Source organism: Pleurodeles waltl, chromosome 12 (genome assembly GCF_031143425.1).
Source record: "Pleurodeles waltl isolate 20211129_DDA chromosome 12, aPleWal1.hap1.20221129, whole genome shotgun sequence".
NCBI lineage: Eukaryota > Metazoa > Chordata > Amphibia > Caudata > Salamandridae > Pleurodeles > Pleurodeles waltl.
Genome location: NC_090451.1, coordinates 634,309,455 through 634,330,563, shown reverse-complemented (window position 1 = coordinate 634,330,563; position 21,109 = coordinate 634,309,455). Strand labels below are relative to the sequence as shown.

Genomic DNA, 21,109 nt, shown 5'->3' with positions numbered 1-21,109 from the left:
ATGTTGTACTGGTTAACTTCTATAATGCTGTTTGGGACTCGGGTTGCCAAATTGAAGTTCTTTTTTCTGTTTTACAGAAGATGAAGTGTAGACTGGAGGGGCATGGGCTGGCTTTCTGTGCTGTGGTGACGGGATTTTAAAGCTAAAATTGGGAGCTATAGTACTAAGGAGAACCCTTTTGAACAGGAATATAGGATAAATTCAGCTGAGGGATCACACAATGCAAGGGGTGGGGTTTTGATAAAAGGCCTAAGGAGTTTGGGTCTTTTGAACTTCTGCGACCTGGGAGTGGTGGGTACACAGCAGGCCCGTACTTTTGTAGGTAGGGGGGTTGGAACAACAATTGATTATATTTTTGTGTCCCGACCCATAAAGAACACGGTCAGAGATGGTGAAGTGGTGGTGCAGTATTTCAGTGACCACAATCCCCTCAGGATTTCCTTGAGAAGATGCAGAAGTTAGTGCGGGGTGGGCCTTCCTCAGTGAGACCCAAAGATCAGGGCAGACGACTTGGCTAGAAGCAGGTTACCATTCAGCAAGTAATAGAGAGGGTAGTGGGTAAAAACTTAAGTTTGTACTTAGGTACTCTATTGGCTGACTTTTCCAGCCCAGTCATGGATGCTATATCCAAAGTAAATGTGGATATTAACAAAGGTATGACTGCAGCTGTCCAGCCTCGGTGTAAGCAACAAAGTGGTTGGTTTAGTAAGCCCTGTTATGAGGCTAAGAAATTTCGGAGGAAGGCACTAAAAGAATAACCAAGAGATAAAATTCTTGCAAGAGATGCGAGGGAACATTATAAATCTGCCCTGAGGGCCAGGAAGCAACCGCTTAAGGAGCAGGCCCGGGAGGATCTGGAAAGTGCATCATTACTCAAGAACCCTGGCCTGCTCTGGAAGGTGGTTAACACAGGCTCAATTGAGACAGTAACCTCTGAGGGCTTGGGATGTAATATTGCCCCTAAGACGTGGGTGGCCCATTTCTGTGGAATTTTCTCGGGGTGCCTCATAGGGGAATTAAGGGGTGATCAGCAGGGACATCCCCCTGATCTGGCCGTTAGGTTCAACCTTGAGGAGGTAAAGGAGGCTCTGCATTGCAGTGCAAGCTGCAAAGCCCCGGGCCCGACACCATTCCAGTGGACTTATATAAATATTGGCCACAGTTGTGGGCTCCCATTCTGCTTAATGTCCTCAACGCAGCGGTTAGTGCAGGAATTCCAGCTACCTGGAGATCGGCGTGTATTGTACCCGTCTATAAAAAGGGCAATCGTAATGACCTGAAGTCATATCGCCCGATTTCATTACTTGACTCTTCAGCAAAAAATTTAGGTTGGATTATCCTAAGACATATTGAGGATTGGATGTCTGACAATACAGTCTTGAGCAGGGTTCAATACGGTTTTAGGGGAAGGTTAGGTACCCTAGAGCAGTGTTTAAATCTGCTTATGCTGATTGGCAAATATACGCAAGCCAAGAGGGGTACCCTCTACCTTGCCTTTATGGACCTAAGCTGCGCCTTTGATAAGGTAAATCGTAGTAAACTCTGGGATAGGCTAATCCAGATGGGTATGGACTCCCATATTGTGCAGCTTCTGCGCTACCTTCATTCAGGTACCAATCCTAGCGTGAGGGTTGGGGTGCATGGTGAGAGTACGGAGCTACTTGAATCAAATGGGGGCGTAGGACAGGGGTGTGCTTTGGCCCCTACCCTTTTTCTTTTATATATAAATGGGTTGTTTGACTTTTTAGTTGAAAGATGTAAGGACGCTACTTAAATCAATGGTAAGAGTATTCCAGTTTTGATATATGCGTATGATGCAGTTGTTATGGCCCACACCATGAACAGTTTAGGCGAGGCTGTTAAAGCATATGATACTTTTATGTCAACCTTAGATTTAGAAATAAACTGTGGTAAATCACATTTTATGGTTTATGGCAAACCTCTGAGTAAGGTGGGTACGTTGAAAATAAAGGAGCAGGTTATTTGAAAGGTACAGGACTTCCCTTATCTTGGAGTGATTTTTGATGATAAGGCCACCCGGAAAACCTGTATCTCTAAGAGACGGAGACTCTTCAATTCCACTGTAGGTGCCACGTTTGAGTTTGCAGCCAGGGTGGGTAACAAACCTATTAAACCGCTGTTGGAGCTATATACGCGTATATGTCTCCCAGTTTTGACGTATGGGGCCCCACTCTGGGTCTATATGGAAAATAGGGTCCCTGTGATTGAGGAAAACCGTTTCTGTAGAAGGTTATTAGGTGTGGGTCAAAACACTTCAGGGTTTTGCCTGCATGCTGAGCTGGATCTGGATTTCATAGAAGACGCCATTAAAATAGCTCCCATCTTATTGTGGATATCAATGATTTTGCGTCCCTTAACAGGGAAATCCTGCTGGATTGTTTGTTATGCGATCACGTTAAGGAGATTCCCTGGTTGGCTTATGTAAGAAAGGTAGCCAGTGCTTTGGGACGTTTAGACATTTTTGATGCATCAGAGGGACTATCTACTGCAGATAAAAAATGGGTGAAGGAGAATTTCTAAATACTAACAGCTAAGAGGGAGGAGGTGGAGCTAAGGAAAAAATCAGTGAGGGATTTTATCATGATAAAGATGGGGGAGGGGCCCAGAGACCTACCTTCTGGAGGTTAAAAACGTATGGGAAAGGACCCTCATCACGCAATTTCGTTTGGGGGTAATTCAAAGTAATTTGTTTCCCGTTAGGGCAGTTTGACAAGAATCGTATAATATTGTGTCCGTGTGACGGAGTATCCCAACAGACCCTAATCCATTTAACTATGTTTTGTGAGTTTTATGCACCTTTTAGGCTACGATATCTAGTCCCCCTTCTGAGGGAAAGGAGCTTTGTGCAATACCACCCAGCTTTATGTGGCTGAGCATGACCTCTGATGCGCTGGTCTGGCATGGGATTGGTTCCTTTTTAAAGGGAGTGTAATAGGGTGGCGCAATGATGACAATAATCCCGTGGTCAGATGATATGTAGTTTTTATTTTTGTTAAGAGTTTTCAAGGTAATTCTTGGTTTATTAGGATATTCAGCTGCTACTCTTCTGGTTCACCTCTCGCCGTCTTCTCTTTACAGGTGAGCTCACAGGAGGCGCATGTGGAAAGAGAACGGAGACAGATAGTGGTAAGTGGTCTAGTATTTATTTGTCTTACTATTATTCATTCTGTTTCCTTTCTTTCTGTCTCTCTACTGTTTTCCCTGTTTGGTTTGAGTCATGTCTTCCTCCTCTTTCCCCTTCTGTTTTCTCCTTTAGTTTCTTGATTCCTTTCTCTCTCGTGCTCACTCTCTCTCTCTCTCTCTTACTGCTTTCTTCCCTGGGTATCGCGTCTTTTTTTTCTGTATGGGTGCTTCTTTTTTTTCCCTTTCTGTCTACTTTCTGCCTCTCGTTCTTTCTCTTGACCTGCCTCTCTTGTTCTCACCTTTTTCTTCCTCTATACCGCCCGTAGGACAAGTCTGTTACTTAACCTCAGTTCACTCCCTCTGACTTCATGACCATCTTACTTTCTTTGTGTGGTCCTGAACTGCCTCTAATCCACCTTCTCTGGGGCCTTTATGTCACAGGATTCCTATTCAACAACTCAACGCGATTTAGTTTGGCAGAAGTCGAGCGCTTTACACGGTTAATTTCACTTTTTCAGGTTACGTACATAAAAGCACTTTTGCCGATAGATGAAAAGTCGGGTTAGGAGTTTACAACGCAGCAGCTCTAACATGAGCAAACGCGAGACCCGTTGCATTGCAAATGCTTGTTAATCCTGGTGACGGCGCGGAGCGGCTGCTGCTGCCCGCTGTCACCCGGAAGCGTAACCTGATTGGTTCCTGCCCGGAGGACTTCCGGGTCGGGTGCTTCCATTGTGCTGATGCCCCTGCGACATGACAGGTCCGACCGAGGCAGCGTCGCCCCATCACAGGGAGCTATAATCTGGCAGAACAGCGTTAATTTTTAATCCTGGTTAGTGTTGGTTATGTATTTGTTGTTTTATTATGGAACCATCAATTTTGTAAGAAAAACATTTTGAATGTAATTTTTTCTTTTTTTTTTACTTTTAAAATTGTAATCTGGGGGATATGAGGTTTGAGAGTCTGTGATGTGTTGTGTATTTATATGTTTTTATGGTTGAAAACCTTTTAACCGAATAAAGTAACTACAACTACTATCTTAGCATACATCATTTTTATAGTGATTTTCCAAAAATATTTTGAGTTTATGATGGTATATTAATTTAGAAAAAAAAAGCATAAGCTGAATATTTTTGCAATGATTTAATTATTTCAAGTTGTTCTGACGTTTATTGCGTTATAGAGGAGAAATATTTGATGTAGTGCTTACTAAAGGCCTACCTAAGGCTTGCAGTGGAGTGCTTCTGTGATTAACTGGTTATTCTATTGTCATTTGCACCCCTGGGACTCGTGGCATGCATATGTGTGTATACAATATGGTGTGTGAGGCTGTACAGGAAGCAATAGTGCAATTTTCACGAGGTGCGTGTTATGGGACAAGTGAGAGTTAATCTAATTTTAATTGATTGGTTGGCCATGTGCCTAGTTCGGTAAACTGTGGTGTGCAAAGATGGAGTTGGACTGTTGTGACTCATATTGTGTGTTATGGTTGTTAGTTCAAAACACTGTCTTGACTTCAAGGTGTATATGGTAACAGAGGTTTTTTGCCATCATATTATGCAATTGCACCATAGACCAGAGTCGTCACTCTCTTTTTGATTGGTGCATCCTTTTTTCCTATGTTCTGTGTCCTTGTCAATGTCCTGATGCATTAATGTTTGCTGTGCTGCTTGGACTGTTTGTCCTATAGTTACTGCATTTGGTACCCAAGGATGACCAGGGATGTGCCATACTTCTGGTAGAGTTCTACTGAAAATATATACTTTTAATATGCAAATGGACTTGATACAGGTTTCCTGAACATATGAAACACGTTACTTGCCTTCGGTAGTGCCTTTTCTGGTAGAGACTCTATCTAGCCAGAGATTCCTTGCCATAGAATAATCCCCAGCATCAGTCTAGGTCCAGAAATGTTTTGTGAGCAGTGCCCTTGTGTGTCAGTAGGTGATGTCCGTCTGCGCCAGGATAGATGTGTGGGGTGCCTTTAGAAGCGTCGCCCCAGCGTCTGATGTAAATTTCTTTTCACAGCTTTCCATGCCAGAAGCTTGAAGCCACAAAGAATGCTTGCCACTGGTGCGTTAAGCTAGGGTCCTTAAAATGGAAACAACCCTTCATTCAGAAATCCGTTTGCAGCAGAGGGTGGATAAATGGGGTCGTAACAAATCTGTAGCTAGATATAGCCTTTACCAGATGAGGCGTTACTGAAGGTAAGTAACTTGTTAATCTGATAGAGACTTCTTGCCAGAGATTCCTTGAATTAGAATAGATACCCAAACATTACCCCCCTGCAGGTGGGGCTGCAATACGGATTAGACCAGAAAGTCCTGTAGCACTGAAGAGGCAAAATACCAGTCTTGCCAGACCTGGCTGTCGAGGCAATAGTTCTTCGTAAACGTGTGCAGGGAAGCCCATGTTGCTGTCAAGATTGGGAACCAAGAAAATACTTATACACATTGTTAGATGCTTACAGTTTTATGCAATAACTAGTTTGTTGTTATAATGCAGTAAAGGGAATTCAGAGCTCTTCAAAAGAGCCAATCTCAAGAAGGCAAGTATTGTTTGGAAGTGATCTTTAACTGGGTTAGATTTGAGGTCTAGTCAGTGATGATGGATTACTGAATAATACACACAGTAATTTATATCCAGGAAGATTTAAGGAAGAGGTATTAGGTAAGTAATGTGGCACACAGTAAAGCCTGCCCACACATGTGAGAGAGTCGGCAAGTAGAAAAGGCAGTAAGTAACCATGCTGGAAAATATATTTTCAGAGGATGATCAAAGAGCATATATGTTGAAACGTATTGTACATGGAATAGCTGTTAAAATATCTTATTATAGCTTTGTGTCAAGTCCAGTCCTGATTAAGTTTGTAGTATGTACTTTATAAATTCCAAGCTCTACCGAGCTGCCAGGTGAAAGACTCCAATAAAGCAAAGAGCACGGAGACTGGCTAAGAGAAAGCTTATAGGACCCAATCAAGATGCAGTACTAGCACACAGGTGAAAATCTAGAAATATCTCTTGTTTTTTCCCTTTTTTCAGAAAGCTCCTCCTTTAGTGCCCTTATCAGGGTCTCACTCTGACATCAATCCTATGGAACCTCTGCTATGAACTGCACTCCACATAAGACTGTAAATTAACAAACTGTAACAAAGGAACTGAGTACCAAAACTGTGTATTTTGTTATTTACCTGAAGACATGCAAATGTTTAGAATGGAAAGACGTAAGAGATTTTAATGCAGTGAAAGTATTTGAAATGTAGTGTCAAGAAAACGTATGCAAAATTGAGTTGGTATTTTTTTTCTGAAAAATTATGCCCTACAATGGAAAAGTGAAAAGCAATCTATAAATCAAATACTTTCAATATCCTCGCCAAAAAAGATTTCCTTGACATCATCGTGAGAAGACCAACAGCATCATGTACAGCACAGCAGAAAACCATTAACGATAACCTGTGCAGGTGAGGGGAGGGGCCTTGGAAGGGGGGTCATTCCCATCCAAGCTGAAAACCCCCTTTATTAGACTACTCTCAGGGGTGTGGAATTTATTAAAATATCTACTTGTCCAGGGGACAGGTTGCTTCTCAAATCTACTTGTCCTGTAAAAAGATCTACTTGTTCCTTTGGTGCCATGTAGTGTGGCGACAAATTATGGCAGCAATCTCATTATGTAAGAGCTCTGATAATAGACTCTCTGATTATGCCAGGGCTACTACCATAGTAGGGCTTGAATACTTGCAGTTTCAATCCCTACTGTAGCAATTTCCTTATTTTGCCACCTTTCTGCAGATCTGCATACTGGGGCTGGAGGAAGCAGTAAGCAATAGTTCCAGGGCTGGAATGCCTTTGAGTCTGCAAACCTACTAACCTGCATGTTTTAAAGATTTTCACCAGCTTCTCTCTAATATTTTCCCATAATAAGAAAGGTTGGACATTTACTCCTGACAATGGCAGAATTAGAACTTCTTCCAGGGTTGGGAAGAAAGTGGCCGGAGGGAAAATGAACTTGCAAAAGCTCAATAGATTTTCACATGAGCAAATCTACACATGTGTATTTACCCATGCTAAAATACAGTTCGCAAATATTTTATAGGGGTACGACATATACCATGGGTGCACTTTTGTGACTTTCTTTAAGAATTTGGGGCCACATGTAGGTAGGTTCAGATTTGCGACCCGCAAATTGCGAGTCACAAACCCGAATGTAGGATGGTGTCCCTGACACCATCTGTGATTCGCAAGGGCTTCGCAAATGCCCAACTAGTGAATAATCATGAGGTGGGTCGCAATTTGCAACCCCCTTGCGAATAGCGGCCCTCACAGGGATGGTGGCCTGCTTGAGACAGCAGACCACCATGTCTGTGACTGCTTCCTTAAAGGAAAACGAGATGCATTACAAAAATGAAAGTTTTTCGTTTCATTTTTTCAGAGCAGGCAGTGGTCCACAGGACCACTGCCTGCTCTGAAAAAATGTTTAAAGTGACATTCACAATGGGGAAGGGGTCCCATGGGGACCCCTTCCCTTTTGCGAAAGTGTTAGCACCCATTTGAAATGGGTGCAAACTGCGATTGGTTTGCGTTCGCGGTCACAAAACAATCATACATTGCACTGCGAGTCGCAATTAGGAATGGAACACCCCTTCCTAATTGCGAGTCGCAAACCCGTTTTGCGATTCGGTAACCAGGTTACTGAATCACAAAACTGGGTTTGTGCATCACAATGTGCTTTTTGCACGTCGCAAACGGCGAAAGTCGCTGTTTGCGACATGAAAAAAGCTACCTACATGTGGGTCTTGGTCCCTAATTAAGTCTGGTGTTAACAAAGACATTTTGTTTTTATTAAACTTCTATTTCTCTCTCTTTCGGCTGGCTTTACTGTGAGTGATCGCATTCTGCTCTTCCACAAGGAGCATATTGGCACACAAAGTAGTTTTGTTCAGTGTCAGGAACTACAGTGGCAATCAGTGACGTAACGAAACTGGAGGGTGCCCCTTTGCAAAGAACATGGAGGAGTCCCCTCTCGAGACTCACTCAGGGCAGGTGCTGTGCTGAAGGGGCCCCCTGGAGGGCTGCTGCGGGGCCTTTGTTATGCCACTGGTGGCAACGTGTGCTTTTAGAGTTCAAAAACTTTTTTTTTTTTTTTTTGCCAGTGTTTGTTACAATGTTGAGGGCCTGGTAGCTCCCACAACAATAAAGTGTTACAAAAGCCATGTCAAAACAAGACACACATTGATGAAACTAAAAGACTTATAAAAATATGTCAGACCAGTTGGCTTTGTCAGTGTTTGTTTATTTTCATGCTTCCCATATTCATGTAGAAAATGGTTACACTGATTTTCCATTAGAAATATTTTTGGGAAATGCTAGCATGCATCAACACATTTTACTAAATGACACTTCATTTGCATCTAATCAGAGAGCATTCTGGGAGCATTATACTTAGCCTCATAGCCTAAACTTTTCAAACATGTGTATACACGTTTTTTTTTTTTTTGTACTGGATCCAACGTCAGTTGTGAAGTGTGACCTTAAAACATTTATTTACAGCACGCACCCTAATAATGAAGGCTTTCAAATAATGAACCATAAATACAAGTTCGAACAGCATTATCTTTTGGAAACACATTACCTCAACTGCAGAGAGTTCCACTCTCTGTAAACAGGCAGCCAAAGGGTTTGTGCTGCAGAGGGTTGGGCCTACTTGTCCCAAGGACAAAGTAAACATAAAAACTTGTTGCCCTTGACCCCAAACAAGATGTCCTGGGCGTCGGGCGATAGGAATTCCACATCCCTGTACTCTTAAAATGGAAAAACCTCACCCTTTCAGATGCAACAAACTGCAGACAGATATCTAATATATACCATTCCCAGGTTTACTGAGAAAAATAACAATGTCAGACCAACAGTCCAGTTCCAGACCCACCTGAGGTGCAGAGTCAGCCATTATATCCATTTGGGATGATCTGAAGCTCGTCAGGGACCGAGTGGCTGCCCTATTGCTTTTGGGTTTATCAGCGGCATTTGACAGTGTCTACCACTGCATGCTACTACAAAGACTTAATCTGAGTAGATGAAAATGCTCTAAAAAGGATTGCATCTTACCTCAAAGACAGTAAAAATGCAGTAAACCTGCCACCTTTCAGATCAGCTCCTCACGCCCAACACTCTGGCATCCCTCAGGAGCCCATCATATTTCCTCTATTATTCAACAGCAATCTAACCCCCTTGCCATACCTGGTTAAATATTTCAACTTCACCTGTTACAGTTATGCAGATGAAAACATGGATGGCCTTGGAGACCTCTTCTTCTCAAAACTTAATGACTGCCTATGCTCCATTAATGCATGCAAGATGAATAATCACATAAAGTTCAAAACTGCAAAGAACAGACAATGGCAAAACATCAGCCTCTCACTATATGCCTCTAGTAACTTAAGACCCATCCAATAACAAGAGAGGTAAGAAACCTAATGGATACAAACCTATCCCTGATAGACTTGTCAACAAGGTCACAAAGAGCACCTTCTATACATTGAAAACCGTGTCATATCTTCCAATACCTTGGATGCCAACAAAAGCTCCTAGCTACCCTCACTCTAATAATCTTCAAGTTTACCTATGCCAGCAACTAGTATCGCAATACATAACAAGCATTTACAATGCATCGGGTCTCGCGTTTGCTCATGTTAGAGCTGATTGCGTTGTAAACTCCTAACCCGACTTTTCACCTATCGGGCAAAAGTGCATTTATGTACATAACCCGAAAAAGTGAAATCTAGTATGTAAAGCACTTGACTTTTGCCAAGCGAGATCGGGCTCGTAAATTAGAGAAAAAAAAGTCCACGAGCCCGATGGAAAACAGCGAGCCTCGCATGTTTTCTGTACTTGGTCGCTGCGCTGGAGGAGGGGTAGCCACCGGAAAAGGCATGACATATGCGTGCCTTCGACTAATGAAAGCAAGCAGATTTTATTAGGGAAGCCCACCAACCAATAAAAAACACTGACGTGAAGTTGACAGGGCTCCGAGCCCTTTTCTAAATACAAAAGTCTCTTGCTGCGAAACGCATGCGCGAGCGCATGCAACGCAGGCTCGACCCTAAAAAATAACTAATGCAAAACGCTGCTGCAAGACTCCTTCACCCGGGAGAATGCATGACTCCAATCATGCAGTCACTCCTCTGGGTACCTACAGCTAGAAGGGCAATGTTGAACTCTGCATTGTTCACAGTCTTCCAAGGAAAAGGACTACTACACTTTCAAGTTAAATTCAAGTAATACAAAAATACATAAAACACAGTTGTTTGCACAACAGATCATCATACTACCTTGTTATAAGACATCCGTAAGAAGAGTTACTTTCTAGTAAAAAGTCGCTAAATTCTTGAACTCAGTACCTGCTAAGATTTGAAGCGTTGAGGTACAAATACAATTCAGCAGAGAGTTGAAAACATGGCTATTTCCAAGATAACTGCATTATCTCACAACCCAGAGACAGAACCCAAAATAATAATTGCATTTTCATTTGTACTCTACAGTTCAGGGGTATGGGACAGTCCGCGCAGCACATACATTTTTCTATTCTCTATTTTATGAAGGGCTGACATATATCCAGCCTGGGTGTTAAATAGCATTGCCAATTCATATATAACTCTCCCGGCCCTTACCAGAACTAATACAAATACCATAACATTCAGTGGTTGGGACGCTGATTGTAGTTCATACAGGCTGAATTAGAATTCCATTATACTGCTTGATCCTCTTACTCTCACACGAGACATGTCTGCTATGGGTCATGCTTATCACCCAGTGCTCTGCCAGTCCATAGCAAAAACTATCCCCATCACCAACTGGACGGGCATGGAATAACTAAAGAGATCTGCTACATACCATTGCCCAACATAGGACTCTTAAGTTAGTCATCACTGAAGGTTCCAACTCGCTACATACTATGAACATTTCTTGATATCTCATAATGACAAATCAGATATGGTGTGATGGTAAAATAGCCCATCCCAGAAAGATGTCTGTCTGTCATTTCTCTCTCCATCGTATGTTTTTTCAGGACCATACACGTTAAACAAAATCTCAGCATTGAAAACCCAATGCAGTAACCAGCAAAGTGGCTATGGTCTTACGAAATACTGCAGAACTGTTTGAATCTTTCACCTTACTGAAAACCATACACTGCACCTTTGTCTCTCACAAGTTTTCATCATTGCACTTCTAAGTGCTCTCTCCAATAACATAATCACGTCAGTGATTATCGTGCACATTGAAACTCTTACCCAATAGGATGAAAAACAAAACACCATTCCACTACATTCACACACCATATACATTTCTGCACGCTGCAATCCAGTATAGTACAACTTAAAATTACTTGCTGTAAAGTGAAAGAAAGTGTCGGGGTATAGAGGTAGATGCTAACAATGTGGTCCACATTTGTGGAGCAGTACAGCTTGTTTTAAAGTATACCTACTCCAGCAAATCCCTTACACTGTCATTTCCAAGTGCAAGACAAAATTAGGGAATATCGTTTTTTAGTAGTGTGAGATTTACTTGCATCAGCTGGTGCTGTATTAATTCAGGACCAGAGTTTGGGTACATCACAGGATGAAATGTAATGGTTTCCCATAAGGTGCCTGGTATGTTGGTGACATCAGAGTATTTTTTCTGCACTTCCACATATACGGGATCTGGAGAGTTCTTAATCTTTTCACATTTTTAACATCTATTTATTTATTCAGACAGGTAGGAAATGTAACCACATTGAAACTGCTTGTCATAATTTTGCTAATCCTGCTAGTCCATATCTTGTGATCTTGGTTCCCAGTTTCACCCATAGGCCATTCTCTCAAATGACCTAAAGAGTTTGATAGCCTCCTCGAAAGGGAAGGCCAGATCTCCTCATAAGGCCAAATTGGATGTCCCGTGCTTACCTTTGGAGCTGCTCATCTTAATTAGGGCATCAGCAACATAAAGAGCACAAACACTTCTCCCACCATAGGAAGAAATGGAAGAGTTGAAAAGAAAGGTCATCCTCCGTTGACCTGGTTCTATTCCTGGAACCGATTCCATGGGAAAAGTTCCCCTGTTGGATCTGCTGTAGTCAAATGCAGATCTTTCAGAAGACCATGTTGGTCATCATCACAAAAGCCTTCTCAAAGCGTCCTGCTGTCTGAATCATCTGCTAGTGTATGCTCTGCACCGCTGACTACGCTCTTCGCACCTCTTTTTGATGTCCCTGTCCTCCATATCAGCAGTACAGCTACTACTGTAGCCAGTACCGAAGCAGCAGTCCGAAACAAGTATTCAACATCGTTGACAACTCACAAGCAGTTCTTGTCACAGCAGATCTTTGAGACCGCTGGGCAAAATCAAAGTGTTGCTTAAGGAAAATAGAATGCCCTGTGCACTATTAGTAGATAGAATACACTCTGATCCAGCCTGTTGCCAGATGGGAAACATTATGTGCTCTCACGGACTCCTCTAGTGAAACTCAAACGCTTTCACTTTAGACTCTGATACTCCGTTTTTGGCAGAGGTCCAAAATAACAGTGGTCATTGCACGTCTTCCGAGGTGGAATTTCAGGTTCCAGCTTGTCCTGCTGTAGCTGAACAGATGCATTTGGCAGCTGTTTTTAAGAAGGCGGATGAAGCCCTAGAAATGGTGCTTCATCCGGAGCAACCTAAAGCTTTGTTGTTCCTGGAGATAACAGACGAAAAACAGGCTTCAGACAACATTTGACCTTTTATGAGGCTTTAAAGAAGCAAGTGAGCAGTGCAGGCATTTAAGCCAGGACGTTCTAACAAGGGTACATGTAACGCTTTGTTTTAATCATCACTTCGGCCTGTACCTAATATCTCATCCTGCATCCGACCAGCACAACAGTGACAAAACGGTTAGCAATCAAATTAAACTCAACAGCACGATAGACTAGTATAAAGTAAGACACCTTCCACCAAGTTTAACAATAACATAAAAGTCCATGCTATCTGCTGCACAAACCCGATATCAGACACTTGCTCAACACAACTAGTCAACCCACATAGCCAGCAAAGCTGTGTTCAGAATAGTTGCACAGACTTCTCTTCACCAAGGAGATTAAAAAGTGAAAAATAAAGCGCACTGGGGACAACCACTACATAAAAGATAAATCGCCATCTCAATGCGTTAAGACACTGTCACCCATCCTTCTGCCATGACATTTTTTTTGTTCCTCCTACAGTTTCACCCTATTATGAACAATACCATCCTATAGTAAATAAAAAACACACTAAAGGATAGACCAGATTGTAATGTCTCAAAGCCATCATCATATGATAACTTGTACTCCGGTCTGCCAGTCGATCAACTGCATGGAAATAAACATTCCAGAAGGCCCGTAGCAATAGGAAGCCAAGGTAATGGCAGGGGTTTACTATGCAAATACTGTTAGCATTACTGTAGTGGAGGCAATCTGTAGATTTTGGCTACCTTGATTGTACTTTTTGAAAACCTAATCATATAGGACAACACATTTTCTTTTAGACTTTTAAACATATCAGTTTTCCCATGTTGTTGTTCAGAGTTCTCATTATAGGCATCGAGTCACATGAAGCTATGGGGTTTGGTGACAAGACATCTCATTTTCCAGATGATATTACAAAAAATGACATCACAAGAATTAGCAACTGTCAAATTCAGTTCACATTTATAAAACTGACTTCAAAATCTTGCAGCAAATATTAACACTCAGAGATTTATCAAAGAGAATCCACGGAAACTGATGACCAAGGAACATACACACACAAGATTCAGATGGGGTGGAGGCTCATCCGTCTATCTTGGAAAGTCAGTGGGCTGGGGAGCAAGGTGAGGAGATGGGTAGTAATGCAGTTCTTCAACAGGCTAGACCTGGACGGCATATTACTGCAGGAGACACATCTGTCCGTTAATGATTGTAAGTTTCTAGGGTGGGTTAGGCACAAAGTTCTGGTGCACCCTGGATTCACTTCAGTATTGCAGGGAGTAGTAATCCTGGTGAGCAAGTCTCTCCCATCTGAGGTTACCAGAACATGGGTGGACCGTTGAAGGTCCTTCATGGTGGTAAGTGGGATTTGGGAAGGAATAGCTGATAGAGAACGATGGCCTCCTGGTACTTCCCTCTGGGATTGCAGTCACAGATGTTAACAATCCTGGGAGACTGGCTGGGACAGGTGCCTGAGATGCTCATCATAGGGTTGGGGGCAAAGGGGGGTGGGACCTCAAACTCACACTGAGGGAAGACTAGGATAGGCCCATGTGGGAAAGCCAACTAGTGTGGGGTTGCCACACGACTACAGAGATTTATAGAAGCCGTGGGACTGTAAATGTGTGGCACAAAGATAACCCCAATGCCAGACAATACTCCTTTATTTCGGCCATGACATGTTTGAAGTTTAGGCTGTAATATTTCCTGGTCCCCGAGCAAAAGAGCAGAGCTTCGCAGACACCAAGTTCCTATCACAGGGGATTTCTGATCACTCACCTCTGCACATTCACCTTGAGCTGATGGTCGCTATGGGGCTGGATAGATGGAGGTTGGACCCATGGGAACTAGCACATGAGAAATTCGTGGTACCAAGCACAGAGCACTATGTTAAAGAAAATGCTGCTGGTCCAGTTGCAGATCACTGTTTGAGAAGCCTACACGGTAGTAGTCAGGGTTCTCCTGATTTCACACATAACTGGGAACAAGAAAGACCGTCTTAAAACAATAGTTGAACTGGAAGATAGGAGACGTTTCTGTTGGGAAGTGGGTTACGTGATACAACCGAGCTCTGAGTTGCTACATCGAATAGCTCTTAAATGGGAGGACTAAAGGGCGATCATTGACAGCAGAACAAAGGCACAATATAGGGCTAAGCAACTCAAGCTATAGAAAGTGGAGAACGAAGTAGGCAAGCTGTTGGCCTGTTTGGTGTAGGGGAAGAAGGGTGACAGTTGATACTAAGATAAAAACCGAGGTGGCAAGCCTGGTGGAAGAGGCAGTGGTTCTAGCAGAGACCTTTGCAACCTATTCTGCTGACTTGTAACAATCCAAATTGGGAAAACAACCAGAGGAACTCCAAATACCAATGGACGTGCTGGCTGAGGACAACAGATAACGCTGGATGGGGAAATTAGGGCAAATGAGATTGGGAATGCCATTAGGCAGCTTAAAGCAGGGACCGCCACGCATGTGCTTCACCATAAGATAGACAAGCCAGTAGATCAGTGTGCTTTTACATGCCTATTATCCTGTTAAACATTGAAGTCAGAATCTTAGCAAAGGTTCTAGTAGATTGGCTTATACAGCTCATTGGTAAATTGATAGTGGCAGACCAAACTGGCTTCATGCCGCTAAGGTCGACGTTACACAATCTTGGGAGGCTGCTTGGTTGTCTGGGGTGACAGGGGTTTTATAGTCAAAATTGCGGTGCTTATGACTCAGTGCATAGAAGTCATTTGACTTGGTGGAGTGGAGTTTGATTGGCTTTGGTCCTGTGTTCTTAGCATGGATAAGGCTCAAGAGGCCAGTGGCAAGGGTATAATTCAACAGTATACTGTCCATGGAATTTGAAATAAGGGGGTTGGGCAAAGGGAGGGGGACAAGGCAGAGGTTCCCACTCTTCTCCCTGCTGTTTGTGCGAACACTGGAACCATTGGCCTTCTAGATAAGAGTGGACACCTAAATATATGGGATACGGTGGAAGCCCAAATGGGAAGATGTTCGCTCTGTGTACGTGGATAATATGGTACTATATCTGGCATCCGTTTGTAGGAAAGTACCATCTTTCTTGACATGTTACCCCAAATTTCTGCCTGTTTGTCAGTGTGTTTTGCCTGTCTCACTGGGGGCCTGCTAGCCAGGAGCCCAGTGCTCCTAGTTTGTGGCCTATGTATGTTCTCAGAATGCTTAACTGTGCCACTGAAGTTCTGCTAACCAGAACTCTAGTGCTTATGCTCTCTCTACTTATCAAATTTGTCACTGCACTTTAGTGACTCCATATTCCAATTCTGATTGTCACAATGGGCCCCCTTATAAGTTCCTAATATATGGTACCTTGGTATCCAGGGCATTGGGGTTCCAGAAGATCCTTTTGGGCTGCAGCATGTCTTTTGCCACCCATAAGGAGATCATACAAACCTTTCATCAGGACTGCCACTGCAGCCTAGTTCACACACTATTTCACAGCCATTTTCACTGCACTAAGGTAACTTACAAGTCACCTATATGTCCAATCTCCATTTACTGAAGGCTAGGTGCAAAGTTACTGTGTGTGAGGGCACCCTTGCACTAGCAAAGGTGTCCCCACGTTGTCCAGGGCCAATTCCCCGGACTTCGTGAGTGCAGGGACACCATTATAAGCGTGCACTGCATATATGTCAATACATATATGTAGCTTCATAATGGTGACTCCTAATATGGACATGTGAGGTATCATGAAAATAGCCCCCCAAATCCAAAGGGGGCCAATCCCATGCACCCTGGAGGTGTCACCGTGGAACCCAGTACTTCCAAACCAGCTCTCTGAGGTTTCCACTGCAGCCCCAGTTGCTGCCACCTCACAGATGGGTTTCTGCCCTCCCTCTCCCTCTGGAAATAGGTGTTAAAGGCTTGGGAGGGGTAGCCTCCCAAAGCCTCTGGAAATGCCTTGAAGGGTACAAACGGTGCCCTCTTTGCATAATCCAGTCTACACCTGTTAAGGGACCCTTAGTCCCTGATCTGGCATGAAACTGGACAAAGCTGCCCAGAGCTCCTCCAGAGTGTCCCTGGCATTAACCATCTTGGATTCCAAAGTGTGGGGACCCTCTGGAGACCTCTGAGTGGCCAGTGCCAGTAGGTGACGTCAGAGACCCCTCCTGATAGGTGCATACCTGTGTAGGTAGTGAATCCCTAACCCCCCCCCCCCCCCCCCCCCCCCCCTTCCCCAGGGTTATTTAGGGTCTCTCCTCTGGGTGTTTCCTCAGATTTGTTTTTTTCAAAATTCCTCCAGGACTCCTCTGCTTCAGCTTCTGACTGTCAGATCAACTGCAAACTGCCCCAGGAACCGCTGTAACTGCAACAAAGTATCCAGGACGACTCCTGTGACCTGCAACTTCAGCTCCAGATAGATTTTGCAACAGTTTCCAAGGTGTGCACGCTCTGAGGACTGCCTGTCTTCACCCTGCACCAGAAGAACTGAAGGAATCTCCTGTGGATTGACAGAGTCACTTCCCTGCTTCTGCAGTCACCCTTTTGTGATGACAACCAGTACTCTGGGACTCCTTTCCTGATGACGAGCATGCTCCCTAGAACACAGGTGGTGGACCGACGTGACCCAGAATGACCAAAGGTCCAGCTGGCCAAATTCGATGGAGATAGTAGCTTGCCTCCCCTTGCTGCAAGAGTACTCCTGTGCACCGCGTCTTCTGTAGCTCCTTGGGCTTCTGGGTACTTCTTCCAAGAACCCTTCGTGCACAGTGTATCCCAGGTCCTCAGCACTCCATCCTGCGACGCACGGCTTCATGAGTTGTTCTCCGGCGGCGTGGGACCTTCTAGTGTAGTGCTGTGGCAACCGCACTTTGCATCTTTTTTGTCCCCACTGTTCTGGGACTCCCATGGGTGCTGCCTGGTCTTCTGAGGGCTCTCTGATGTGCAGAGAGCCCCCTCTGTCTCCTCAGTCCGAGTAGAGACTCCCAGGTCCCTCCTGGGTCCAGGCAGCTCCTTTTTGAGGCGAACCGCGTACTTGCTTGAACCAAGGCTTGTTGGTGGAATCCAGCTACACAAACAGCCTGCATCCAACAAATCGATGTGGGACATCTCCTGCACCACGCAGGAACTCGCAGCCATCTTCTTTGCTGCTCTGCTGCACTTTGCTTCTGACCTGAGAATCCACTTTTGCACCTTCTTCGACTTCTGGACTTGGTCTCCATTCTACTCTCTCCACACGTCTTCAGGTCCAGGAATCCATTGTTTGTTGCTTGCAGTCTTACTTGGTTCTTGCAAAATCCTTTATCACGACTTGTAGTGTGTCCTGAGGAAACTTGCTTTACTTCTGCTTTCCTGGGCTCTGGGAGTGGGGTACTTTACTTACCTTTGGTGTTTTCCTACACTCCCAGCACCCCTCTACACACTATGCTTGCCTAGGGGGAATTAGTTATTCGCATTCCACTATTTTAACCCAGGCCCATTGCAATCTATTGTATTTGCCAATGTTTGCACTATTTTATGACTGTTTACTGACCAGATTTTGGTTACTAGTGTATATATTGTGTATAATACTTAACTCCAGAAGGAGTATTGTCTCTAAGGTATTTTTGGCCTTATGTCACTACAATAAAATACCTTTATTTTTGGTAACATTGAGTATTGCCTTTCATTGTGTATAAGTACTGTGTAACTATAGTGGTGTTACATGAGCTTTGCATGTCTCCTAGTTCAGCCTAAGCTGCTCTGCTACAGCTACCTCTAGACAGCCTAAGCTGCTAGAACACTGCCTGCATTTCACTAATAAGGGATAACTGGACCTGGTATAAGGTGTAAGTACCTTAGGTACCCACTACAAACCAGGCGAGCCTTCTACACCACTGCACTCTATTGCCACACAAGATACACTAGGATATGTATTAACTGGCACAAGTCAGAGGCATTCCGGAGATCCCCGTGGAGCCCCCTGATGGGCTGCAAGTGCCCTTTCTTCTGGACGTGGGAGGGGTTTCTATACTTAGGCATTTATGTAACATTCGACCCAGCCAACTTCCGAAGACGTAATCTTGGAAGGGTCATTGAAAAATATATCAAAACGTGAGTCACTGGTGCAGACTCCCCATTTCTCTTTCTAGAGGGAGCAGCCCTAAATAAAATAATGCTACCAACATTTTTATAGATGCTGCAAAACATGCTGCTGGAGATCACTGACTGGACTGTGGCCACACAGACAAGACTGTTATTGTGGGATGGAGGGTTCACCAAGAATAGTGCTGTGACTCTGACTAGGAAGCCCTATGACAAGGGAATAGCCTTCCGCAATCTGAAGTTTTATTACTGGGCAGTGCAGCTGTTGGTGGTGAACGGCTGGCCATTCGCGGACCAGCAGGAGCCAGCACTCAAAGCAGATGGACATGGTATGGGCACTTGGGGGTACCCCTCTATACTATATGGCAAAGTCTGACCAGCCTGAGGTTAGTACCTGATGACATCGTGGGCTGGATAGAAAAAAAACTACACAGATGCTGGTTTGAGAAGATTATACTAGAGACAACCCCTGTGGGACTCCTTCCTTCTAGCTGATTTGGAGGGGTTCGAGGGCCAGAGATATATGTGGTGCATCTCCAAACTGGACATATGGACTAAGCAGGGACTTCTCACCCTTGAAGCATTACAGAAACAGTATCAGCAACATCGAAACATTACAGATACAGTGCAGGACCCTGGCAGTCCTTTTGCACAGGCATGCCGCTTCATATCTACAGAACACTGTTGATCGCTAGTCAGTTTACCCTGAACACATTGAAGGGTAAATAGGAGCTAGCCCTAGGGGTTCTGGAGGACAGCCTGGGGTGAAACTTGTCGGCATCTCGGAGAGGTTGTGATTAGGGCTGTATTCCAACTGGTGCAAATTAAAATCCTGCACTGAGCAAACTTTACACAAACCAGACTCTACCATATGGACAGACAATGAATAGTGCCTAAGAGGCTGAAGCCAGACTGGCACACTGCTTCATACCTTATGGAGCTGTCCACCCATACAGCCTTTCCAGGCCAAGGTGAAGTGCAGACTAGGGGAGTCTACAGAGAAAGATTTCTCATTTTGCCAACTGTTTGCCATGTTGGGCATTTTGGGGGGTGGGACAGAACACTGCCTATGTACACCCTGCTACTATGCAACACAGCTCTAATAGTGGCTAGGACAGAGATTCTCAGATTGTGGGGGAGCGTGGAAATCGCAACAGAGGAGCAATGGACAACACACATGAACTCGTGCATGCTGGCAGAGCAGTCTGTCTACAGTGCATGGGGATGCCCTCTGAAGTTTGAGAGTTCAGAATCCTAGGACAGACTTTAGAGTCTTTGGAGGATCTCCTTCACTGGTTAAAAGACCGATTTGGCCAAATGGAAATTGGAGTCTGGCTCAGGGGAAGGATTTGAGAACAGGAAGGGCACCTAAATTCTTTACATGTCCTGACCCGTGTGGGTGCCTTCAACCACCATCCAGTGGAGAGCACTGGATACAAGTATATGTGATTCCAAGTGTCAGATTCACTATTTGTGTTGTATTGCATTTATTCATTGGAAACATCTTAATAAAAACAGTTGAAAAAAAATTCCCCCAAAATTATTCCTACACGGAATTGTTGAGAGCTAGGCCCCTAAACGGATAGGCAAGTCCCTCAAGAAATGCTTATCATCAACTAAAACAAATGGTTACAATCAATACTCATTTCCAAGAGTATTGGGGAATATTCTTGATTTATGGTGACCTCAGAGGGGAAGACCATGACTTCCTTTTTGTACATTAGTATTCTTAATAGATTAATTGTAGGGCAACACAGTGTTTTCTTGTTTGCTTAATATGCCAACCAGAATCTGGCCCGCAGACTTCAGAATCCTAAGACCTTCCGATACTTTAAGAATCGTAGCATGCCTCCAGGTTTTAGACCAGTGTAATTTCTCTTCGGTATAGAAACATTCATGCCCATTTCTCTGCCCCTAAAATTGGATTGCGGAATGTCTGTGAATTAAAAAAATAGTACCAAATCCATGAGCTTCCGAATTTGTAGCATGCCCCAAGTCCCAGAGTAATTACATGTCCATGAGTGAAGCAAACCAGTTCACCAGATTTAGAATTCTAGACTGTCCACCAGTATTAGAATGAATGTGTTTATCTTTTTTTTTTTTTTAAATATATTTTTGATTAGCAATAGACAAAGGTTCTCCCAAATTCAGAAATGGGGGGCGGGGGGGGGGGGGGGGGGGGGA

General features: G+C 43.9%; 1 protein-coding gene across 1 annotated transcript in view; it reads left to right on the top strand.

Moving 5' to 3' along the window:
* Positions 1-21,109, top strand: part of LOC138268444 (protein S100-A16-like) — a 78,083-nt gene that overhangs the window by 1,548 nt on the left and 55,426 nt on the right. Inside the window, exon 2 of the mRNA XM_069218082.1 lies at positions 3,100-3,147. The gene's annotated coding sequence lies outside the window, so the exon portion shown is untranslated. The remainder of the gene's footprint in view (positions 1-3,099; positions 3,148-21,109) is intronic.